A 10,574-nucleotide genomic window follows, 5' to 3' on the forward strand; every position below is an offset into this window, starting at 1 on the left:
AATATTAGGACAGGCAACTCTGACTGAATCATCACTGCTTTTGTCGCAAAATGTGGCAATGAGCTAGGCAGATGCTGTCACGAAACCATAGGTTGTACAAGTACAGAAGAAACGAAATTGGAGTTCTGAAATTTAAAGCCATATTTTTACAGCCTCTCTTTATACTGCTGACATTAGAGAGCTTTAGATTAGTGGATGCAAGCAGCGTGTGTAAACAAGCACCATGTTTGGGTATTTCTGGCACCCATGTGGTTTGCATAACCAAGCAGCACACGAGTCGCTTGCGTCCTCTTATGCAGTACTATTATTTTCATTGTAAAACAACCAATATCAAAGTAAGTCTGATCAGCCTGCATCAATATGCTAGAAATTTTTAAGCACTTAAGGTGTGTTGGTTGAATGTTTAAAGCACTTCACCACACCCTTGGTCACTAGACTTGAACTTTCCAGTATTACTTGCTAATCAACTCTTGAGGTGTTTACGTTGCTTTTCTGTGCCGTAAGATTAGTTTGACAGTCCTAATAGAATTGTTAAAGTGAAGGTGTGAGCTGTTGTATTGGCCATGTCATTCTATAACTGTTAGATCTGACACTGTCAAAGCACTTGGCAACATTAATCAGCTTCACCTCACTATATATATGTATTGCGGTAGGACCATTCCGCACGTGAAAATAAAAAATACCGGCAAATAGAGAGTTCGAGAGCACCTAAGATTATAGTAAAGCGGGCGGGGCAGTATGTTCAGGGTAACAAATGTGTTGCGGTGAAGTTATTGCAGAAGTATATACACATTCATTCGTCCCAACTTTGCACCGAACCCTGCGTCCCGTCCTAAGAGCGCGAAAAACGGGCACAAATGCAGCTGAAGATTACAGGGCACAGTATTCGGCTCCACCTCACTGTGCTTATCGCGCCCTTAGTCGGAATAATATTAAACATCTGCTCTGCATTTCGTGGAATTCTGGCAGATCATGTGACATTACTAAAGCTCCGTTATGTTCACAGCACTACGCCATAATTGTCGTAAAGCGCACGATAAAAGTAAATCACATGAAGTGACGGATAGTGCACTAGCGCTGAACACGATTGAAAACATGCGCTGCCCTATTTCAAGGACGCGTGAACAGTTGTGAGCAAACACCACCTTAAGCATTATATTACTTACGTAAGTCGTGGCGAAACACACGTGCAATACCTCCGCCTACGAGTCTCGTCAAGTAAAAGTGCATGTGCGATGTGATGACGCTGCCGAAAAGGGGCGAACACGACGACGCTGCTGCACAGCGCCGGTTCGCAAATTGCATTGCCGAGGCGCTACGCCACTTGAATATTTCAATCGTCAGCACCAATGAATTCTTCAGAAATACGGATCTCACACCACCAGAGTTCACCGAGACTTAAAGCCGACATGCCACACCACTACTACTGCGCGACTTTTAGCCAACAAATACTGAACCCACTGCGGAGACACACGACCAGCGGTCGGCGTGGGGCGGAGATTCAACGCACGCCACGGCATCGCGGTTCGCAGAACTTCGCTGCCGAGGCGCTAGGCCACTTCGACATTTCAATTGTCAAGGAAGCACGGGTCACACAACGCAGATTCTGTACTGCCAGAGCTCACCGAGGCGAAAGCCGCACTGTCGCATCACCACTACTCGCCGCTTTCCCGCTAAGTACCTACAACGCTACAACCAACACACAAGCAACGCAAGCACAATCACATAAGCAACGTTGAACAACGCGCGGTCCGCGCGAGCCGGTGAACGATCACGCCGAGAACGAACACGCCGCGGCGTCGCTCGGCGCAACCATCATGCCTTCTCAAAAGTCCCTAAACGATCCTGTCCCTAGGCACCTAGGATCAGGTCACGTGAGGGATTTTTGTACGACAATTAGACGCACGCGTAATATTCAAAAGCTGTGCCTGAAACGGAGCCTCAGAGACGGGCAAGACGTCGTCGCACGGCGTGAATCTCAAGCCGAGTTTCGATTACGTTATTGGTATACCTCCAGTTACAGCCAAAATCGCGTGCCTATGAACGCCTTGCTAAAGACGCGCTACTTGCAGTGCTAGTTTCTAGCGTAAAATAACAAGTATGTATTAACTTTTTATCATTCCGTGTATACACCACCTCGAAGGTACAAGGCTTGGTTTTCAGATGATATTGCTTTAAAAGCAGACCTCAATTGATAAGAGAACTTTATGTGTGTATGCATTTCGCGTACTTATGTTCTTGCGATTTAGGTTTGATTGCTTTTCCTCTTACTTCTACACTAAATGTGCATCTGGGAGTAAAAAGATGGAAAAAATAAAGGCGATATTGTTTTCTTGGCGTTTTATGTCGTACTCGAATCCTGTAGCTTTTTATTTGCAAGCGCTTTTAATTGAATTTGCTGCATGGATACTTCTGTGAATAAAAATGTGTAAATCTGGAGAGCAATAAATGCGATTCGCAGACAATTTTGCTTCAGGATTTCTTATTTTTCTTGTGTGTGTACATTTTCTCAAATTACCAGATGAAGCGCACGTCACATAATTAGTGTTTGCACAATCTATTAAATAGCAATTAGCCGCTGTAGCCGTTTAGGCTAAATGTACTACAGTGCAACAGATGCACGGCAACAAAATTTTCCATGAATAATATTAGCATAACACTATATGGTTAATGGTAAACAGCATGCAGGGGTGCACGCAAGGTAACGTTTAACTCACCTCTCTCGTGTTAGACTAAAGGTTGAAGAAATTAAGCTTTCGTCGTCAACATCACGGCTAATTATTGTCAGTCAAAGCAAGCAGCACAAAAAGCTTCGCCAACATCGATTCCACGTACGGCGCGTGAAATCTACATTTTTTCCTGTCTCTCTTTCTTCCACGGAGTGCTTTCTTCTCTCTCTCTCTCTCTCTCTCTCTCTCTCTCTCTCTCTCTCTCTCTTTGTAATTGTGGTGCGTCTACGGCATGCAGCACTGTCGCATGCCCAGGAGATGAATGTCATGGCACATATATTGTCTACCCGACGCGTGTATTCATCTGAAATGCGTAAAAGTATTTCAGAGGTTGCTTAGGGGGCCCTTTAGAAGTTTGACCCCGTCCTCATTAAAGAAATATAGTAGTGTAACAGTAAACAACAAAGACAACTGATGGGAACCAAATAGTATACTTTTTTCTGTGGTTTGCTCCACTAGCACAGCTGTTTGTACTGGAAAAAAAACACCAACAACCTAATCATGGGTTTTACGAGGCAAAACGACGATCTGATAATTATGAGGCACGCCGTAGCGGGGGGAGTGCGGAGCACCTGAGGTTACTTAACGCGCACCTCGGTCCTAAAGCGCACGTGTGTTTTCGCCCCCATCGAAATGCGGCCGCAGTGAACGGGAGTCGATCCCGCGCGCGCGTGCCCAGCAGCCCACCACCACAGCCACTACTGAGCAAGCACGGCGGGTGCTGCTCGTGCTAACGCACACAAGAACTCGAAGTCTAATCATATATTGCACATTTAGTTAAAACCATTACATACCATTTCATTGGCCTTTCATTAATTCACGCATCTTAATTCATAGCGCTTGGGCACGTTGTCTGTCTCGTGTCCCGGGAAACGACGTTACAGCGTTTTGATTAAATATTGCGCTCTCCTGGTCGGACCGTTTGTTTGGCCTTGCCGACCTAACGGTTTATCTGCACACACTATCTCGCTACATGCCATCCGACCAGCTCGCACACACGGTCAATCACCCCGTCAAGCCCTGGCGTAATTCTCCGGCCGCTATATTTCTCCGCTGGCGACACGCTCTTGGCCTCACGCCACGTGCGACTCTCCTACGCCTATCATTCCCGCAGAAACGTGGGACGTACGGCCGTCGTAAACTATCTCCGAAATCGCAGCGCCGACGAACGAAACTTTCGTGGCGCAATGTATGGCAGGCTCCCATAAGAGCGATCGCCGTGAATGCCGTGAATGCTCTCAGCTGAATTGCACGAAAGTTCGAACTACATCCACAGATAAGACTTTGCGGAACCGTCGCCCGGCTAGCTCAGTCGGTAGAGCATGAGACTCTTAATCTCAGGGTCGTGGGTTCGAGCCCCACGTTGGGCGTTGTTTTTTTTTTTTTTTTCCTCAGTTTATCTGGTTTTCCATTCGTGTTGCCTCTAGCGTTCCGAAGACCGCCCAACTGGCGTGCTATTTTCACTCGCCGGAATGCGCAACACGGCGCCAAGCTCAACGGAAATGATCGCGCACTCGAAATATCATCGTCGTTCGCGTCTTACACTGTCCTGTTTTTTTTATTCCTTTTTTTCTTTTGTTCGCGAGTGTGTGGACGCGCGTGCCAACGCTTTATTTGTGCGACAGTATATACAGGGTGTCCCAGCTAACGCTTGCGAAGCTCTTAAAAAACAAAAATATAGAATGTGCGAGGACGGAAGCAGTGATATCCTGGGAGCCGGGACGTAAGGCACCCAGAGTATTTTCTTGTTCTACTCGAGGTATCGATAATTAGGTGAGATTAATTAACGAACATTTTAATTACTAAATAGCGGGCGCGACCATTGATAGAAAATAAATAATAGTGTTCTAAAATACCCGATGCAGGTGTTTTCAATGTTCTATGTCTCGCGTAATCATTTTTTTCGCGTTATAATGAAAACGCATGAAATATGAAAAATAGCCACGTGACCATTGACGGGCGGACGCGTAATCATTCGGCTGTTTTCAAATTTCGCGCGTTTTCCTTATAACGCAAATAATAATAATAATAATAATAATAATAATAATAATAATAATAATTGCGCTACACATAGCACGCTGAAAACAACTGAATCGAGTTTTTTAAAAGACAATTATTGCTTCTCTATCAAATTCTTCATTTCATTTATTTAGTCATACTGTTGGCCCGGAGGCAGTCACAGGGGTGGGGTTCAGCACAGAAAACGAAAATAACATAATGTACATTATACGCAATGCACGCAAATTATACGTCAAATAATGTCTTTTTGAGCATACATTTATAAAACACCGGGAAATTAGTAACAGTACAAAGACAACAGCAATATGCAAAGACAGTAAACAAAGTCTGTCTTATATCTAACATAGTGCACAACATTTTGTTTAGTACATGATTTGCTTCAGCTTGTTTTCAAATTGTGTTACGATATCACCTTGAATAATGGTTGTTGGTAGTCTGTTCCATTCATTTATTGTTCTGGGGAAAAAAAAAAGAATTGGCGTATGCATTAATGTGCAGTTGAGATATCCGGAAATTATGTTCATGTGTACCTTCGAGTAATCCAGCTCAAGGGCTACAGAACTGCATTATCAGCAACAGGTGATTTTTTTTAATGCAGGAAAACTTCAAAATGATCACCCCGCATAGTCAATTAATAATTGTTACCTAGCTTGACGGTAATTATAACGTGGCTTACGGTTTTTGTTTTTTTAAGCGAGTAGGCATGGTTGCCCCTTTTGCTCGTTTTCGTGGTTGGTCGTTGGTCGATGGTCGGACTTTGCCAGGAACTTATTGCTGGCGGAGTCCGACCATCTTTCTTTCTCTTTTCTATATTATTTTTTGTTTCTAGAAGGTACGGAGGTTTAGAGCTTCACTTAACGCAAAAAAATACAAGTTGAAGGCGTTATGTATACACACTCCATTAAACCTTTACAAGTATCCTGCCTTGTCTTGCAGTTTGTGCTGTATACGGAAAACTTCACAGTATTCTGCCTTGTTGTGGCTCTAAGCAGTTCGTAGTATTTATGTTAAAATGCGCCCTCTATTGGGTAATTATAAACTTTGTTAATTAATTATTCTCATCTAATTTTCGATACATCAATTATGAAAAAGAAAGATATCCCCCTGGTGCGGTACGTCAATGCCGAAGGAATGCCATTGCTTGCGTCCTCGTATATACTGTATTTCGTGTAACCATCCTGCCAGGACCAGAGCTTCCCGGCGAACGTAAACAATTTCTCCCTCTGCCCTACAGCTAGCATCTCCCCAAGCGGCATTTCTTCATTACCTCCTCTCGTAACATAGCCAAGTGACGTAACATACCCAAGTGACGTTAAACCAAGTGACGTTTAAGTCACGACGCCGTTTCCTGTTTTTTTTTTCTTCTGCTCAATCTTTCCCAGCGCGGCGCACTTGCAGTCGATGATTTACCGGCGTCACGTGACTTAATAGGGGACATTGCAGGCAGTGTGTCTCACCTATAGGGGATTTGTGCGGATGACCTTGACTCTCCGACTGCAACCGGGGCGCGTTCGATAGGAAGGGTGTGTGGGAATTGGTTAGAAATTTCGGCTGACATTGCGCATTGGAGACTTGTGATGCTTTGCAGGAGTGATTGCCTCTGCGTGACCTAGGCGCCGTGCCTTTCTCTTTGCAACTCTTTAACCTGCCGCGGTGGCGCCTTAACGGAGTATCGACACGCGTTCTCGAATGGGCTGAAACTCTACTACAATAAATTCTAGTTTTAGCGAACCGCTTTATTCGTAACATCGCATTATTCCGAGTTATTTGTGCACCTACGTTATTATGACTCTTTTGCAGACTCGTCGCTTTAAACGAAATACTGCTTATAGCAAAGTCAGTTTTCTGTCCCCATGGCTTCAATACAGCTAAGTGTTACTACATTTTTGCGCACGTAAAATGATGACGCATAGCAAGTATTAAAGCTATAGGAAAGACTTATCGTATATATCTTAATTTTATATAAAATTTTCCGTAATGCCGGACACGCTGTCTTAGGCATTATCATGAGGTGATGACACACAACAAGATTTATTGACAATGTCTAGCATTGGGGATAGGTATGATGACGTTGATCATGAAAGAAAGAGAGAGAAAAAAATGTGAGTGTCGCGCACGTGTTTCTTCTGAGTCGCACTCGCTTGTGGAAACTAACAGAGAGGTACTGTATCGTGACGTCACGTACCAAAACTGAAATTAGTCTACTGAAATAATTGTTATGCGGTTTGATCATTTTCAAGTTTCCCGGCATACTTAAGAACTCCTGTGGCAGATAGCATAATTCCTGTCCTTGAACTGGATTGTTGGAAGAGGCAGACTTGAGCACGATAAATCGAAACACACGAAATAATCACAAATCAACTTCCGAAATAATTACCTTACGGCACACATTTCAATTTACGAATTTTAGCCGGTGGGTTAGCAAGACATGTCCACCTGGAATGGTAATCCAGGATGGCATCAATTTCGGTGTATTACGAGGGACGTTCCCAAAGTAAGCTTCGTCGTTTTATGTTTACGGAGACGATGGTACACCAGGTAAAACAAGCAATGGTCTTAAGAATCTACGCCCGTTGCTGCTTAGACGACGGAAGCTGGAGCGTCAGCGGAGGAGGAATGACGCATGCGCAGAGCGCACAAGAAGAGAGAGTAGCCACAGACCGGCGTGCCCGAGGTTATTCGAGTACAAATCACGATGGCATGCAGACGTGTACTAAGAAAGCGGTCGCCAATGGAAGCGCGTGCTGAGTGGTATGAATGGGCACCTGTTCCCTGCAATGAAAGCCACACTCTCGGCACGTCACTTGTGAAAACAATGCTGAGGTGGAGCAGGCTGTGCGACCATTCCTTGCATCGGAGGGCACCTATAGTTTTACCCGACCGGTTTCTTCAAACTGATTGCACGCTACGACAAATGTCTCCATGTCGGTGGCGACTAGGTGGAAAAGTAGTGCAAGGTGTGTAGTTCATAATGCCATGGTGCATTCTTTCTTTCTTTCTCTTTTCTATTTTTTTTCTTTTACAGCGGAGATATTATACGCTATAGCGCGAGCTGTTACACACTTGGAGCATTGAATGTTCGCACAACACTTCAAAACTCAACGGAAGCGGGTCAGTAGGTGTCTCACTGGCCGTTGAGGGCGAAGCGGTGGACGAGAATCCATCGCGGATTCTCGTCCGCCGAGTAGGGGCAACAAAGACGCAAGCGAGCGTTGCGCCGAACATTGACGGTGTCGATTCCAGCGCACGAGAGAGCAAGGAGATGCGACCGCTCTCGCCAACTGCCGAAGTGGAGCTCCCGCGTTCCTCGCTCGCGCGCGCGAGATTGAACCGCGTTCGCCGGCTCACCCTCCCACGCTTTCACTCATACGGAACCTCACGGCGACGGCGACGGCAGAAATGCGCCTGGAGTGTCCATATATTTTCTATCCCAATAACAAGTAAGTGGAACAACAGTGCATTGTTACGGCGAGTTCGATGGCGCATATTTCCCAACTGGTGTCATCCTGGAAATTCATTGCAACGGTGGATACGCCTTGCAAAGTCGCCGGCAACAATGCGTAAATTACTACGTGGGCCTTACAGTAATTCATTCAGAGGTTAATTGTTTTTTAATTAGTTGAATATCTGTTTGGATTGCTCGTCCAAGTAATGTCCGCCTCTTCGAATAATGCAGCTCAAGGGCTACAGAATTACATTATGAACAACAGGTGATTTCTTAAAATGCAGGAAAACCTAAAGATGATCAGCCCGTATAGTAAATTAATGATTGCTGCCTAGCTTAATTACCAGTAATTGTTACCTGGCTTACCGTTTTTTTTAAGCGAGTAACTTTCTTTGCCCCTTGTGCTCGTTTTCGTGGTTGGTCGGTGGTCGATGGTCGGACTCCGCCAGGAATACGCTCGTTCGTTCGTTCGTTCGTTCGTTCGTTCGTTCGTTCGTTCGTTCGTTCGTTCGTTCGTTCGTTCGTTCGTTCGTTCGTTCGTTCGTTCGTTCGTTCGTTCGTTCGCTGGCTACTTTGTTCGTACGCTCGCTAGTTCGTTCCTTCGTTCGTTCGTACTATTCACTTGCATGAACAATAACCATCGATGTTCTCAGCTCAATCTCTTTTCTTTTTCTTTTTTTCCAGGAGGTGTGCAGGTTTGGAGCTTCACTTGACGCAAACAAAAATTACAAATTCAAGACGTTATGTATAGACACTCCTTTAAACCTTTGCAAGTATCCTGCCTTGTCTTACAGATTGTGCTGTATATCGAAAACTTCGCAGCATCATACAGCACTGACAACTGGCGCAGGTATCAGAAGTATCCGAAGGAGAAGCAGAAGCAGAGCCATACGCAGGTCACTGGGATGGCCAGGTGGAGCCAGTTGGCGTGCCTCGCGCCATCCCAGCCGTACCGTCTGCCTGGGTTGTATGCACTTTCTGTATTAAATGTTTCAAATACTCACACAGCCAACAGTAGTTCTTTTTTACTGGAAAGCATGTGTAGTACGTGTTTTGCGAGTCCGGTTAAGCAGCCTTGCCCTGAATCAGTTGACGGCATGCTAAACCCCAAGCAACGTCGGGCACGCACAGTGCAATTAACGCCGCTGCCGTAATGTCGCGTGAGTGTATAAGACTGCGACGGTGCAAGGTCTTGCGCAAGCCTGCTTGGATATACGACGCAGGTGCGCGGCTATCGAAAAATACGTCACGTACCGTCCGGTCCGACGCTCTTCAATAAATACAGAGGTGGTCTGTCCTCTCGACGACCTCCTCCTCAATGTTGCCGGGCGACTGGCCGCTCGAGACACTTTGCGTCTATGCGCGGCTTACTTTCACGCTCGGAATTAAGAGCACTTTTGTGCAGCACGTATTGAGCAACAGAAAGCTGTGTCGACAGTTTTTCATGTTGCTCTACGATTTTGTGATTGACGCTTTTAATCTAACTATAATATCTGAGAATATGATGAATTAATTAAAACGCATTATGTGATTACACGCAATGCAAAAAAAAAATAATCTGAGTATTTCCAAGCGACGGGAAACAACATTACCCTGATTCTGTCCCAGCTACGTGGCATCTGTATGTTTTTTAAATCTTGGTGCATGATAGTTGGGGCACCCTGCGTAGCCAAGAACGTCCAGGCTAAAAATTTCCACTGAAGTGATTTGCATTATACTGTAGTATCCTAACATTTGCTTTCAGAAGAGCCACTTGGTTACGTTCACTACATCGGAAATATAATATAAAGATATTCAATAACCAATTACGTTGCATCAGCTAATACATATCCGATAAAATCAAGCATTCTTTTTTTTGACACGCAGGAGTTGGTAATGTAATGCATTTCAGCACTTGTTATGCAGAGATTCATATTTCAACATGGAGCTTCTGATGGATGTACCATCCAAACTGTCACTCGATTTTGTCCATTTACTCAGAGTCTAAATATTCCAATACAAACAAAAGTAACATTCTCTACTGTGCTGTCACTCCGTTTGAATGAAAAGAAAACACAAAAAATATTACTCCGTCGAGCCGGATTCGAACCAGCGACCTATGGATGTCCATAGTGCGAAACCTCTACAGTCCACCGCTCTACCAACTGAGCTATCGACGGCGACGAACTCTCGCGTTTAACTTTCCTTGTTTACCACGAGGAGCTACGTTTTTTTTTTTTTTTTCGCACGAGTCGACGTAGCCGCTGACGGCAGGTCAACCGGGGCGGCGAACACAACGGCCTCGAGCAGGCCCGCGCCATGTTTTCGCCTTTGTTATTGTACTTCTTTGTTTTGTTATGTCTTTCTTTTTTCTTTTTTCTTTTAAGTGTGTTATATTCAGT

At 44.9% G+C, this 10,574-nt stretch overlaps 2 non-coding genes across 2 annotated transcripts; one reads left to right on the plus strand and one right to left on the minus strand.

Moving 5' to 3' along the window:
* The first annotated feature begins 4,026 nt into the window (after positions 1–4,026).
* Positions 4,027–4,099, plus strand: TRNAK-CUU (transfer RNA lysine (anticodon CUU)). Its single transcript has one exon. It is a non-coding gene; the product is annotated as a tRNA-Lys (tRNA).
* Positions 4,100–10,261: 6,162 nt separating this feature from the next.
* TRNAY-GUA (transfer RNA tyrosine (anticodon GUA)) lies at positions 10,262–10,352 on the minus strand. The gene is given in 2 exon segments: positions 10,262–10,297; positions 10,316–10,352. It is a non-coding gene; the product is annotated as a tRNA-Tyr (tRNA).
* Positions 10,353–10,574: the final 222 nt, after the last annotated feature.

This window comes from Dermacentor variabilis, chromosome 3 (assembly GCF_050947875.1).
Source record: "Dermacentor variabilis isolate Ectoservices chromosome 3, ASM5094787v1, whole genome shotgun sequence".
NCBI classification, from domain to species: domain Eukaryota; kingdom Metazoa; phylum Arthropoda; class Arachnida; order Ixodida; family Ixodidae; genus Dermacentor; species Dermacentor variabilis.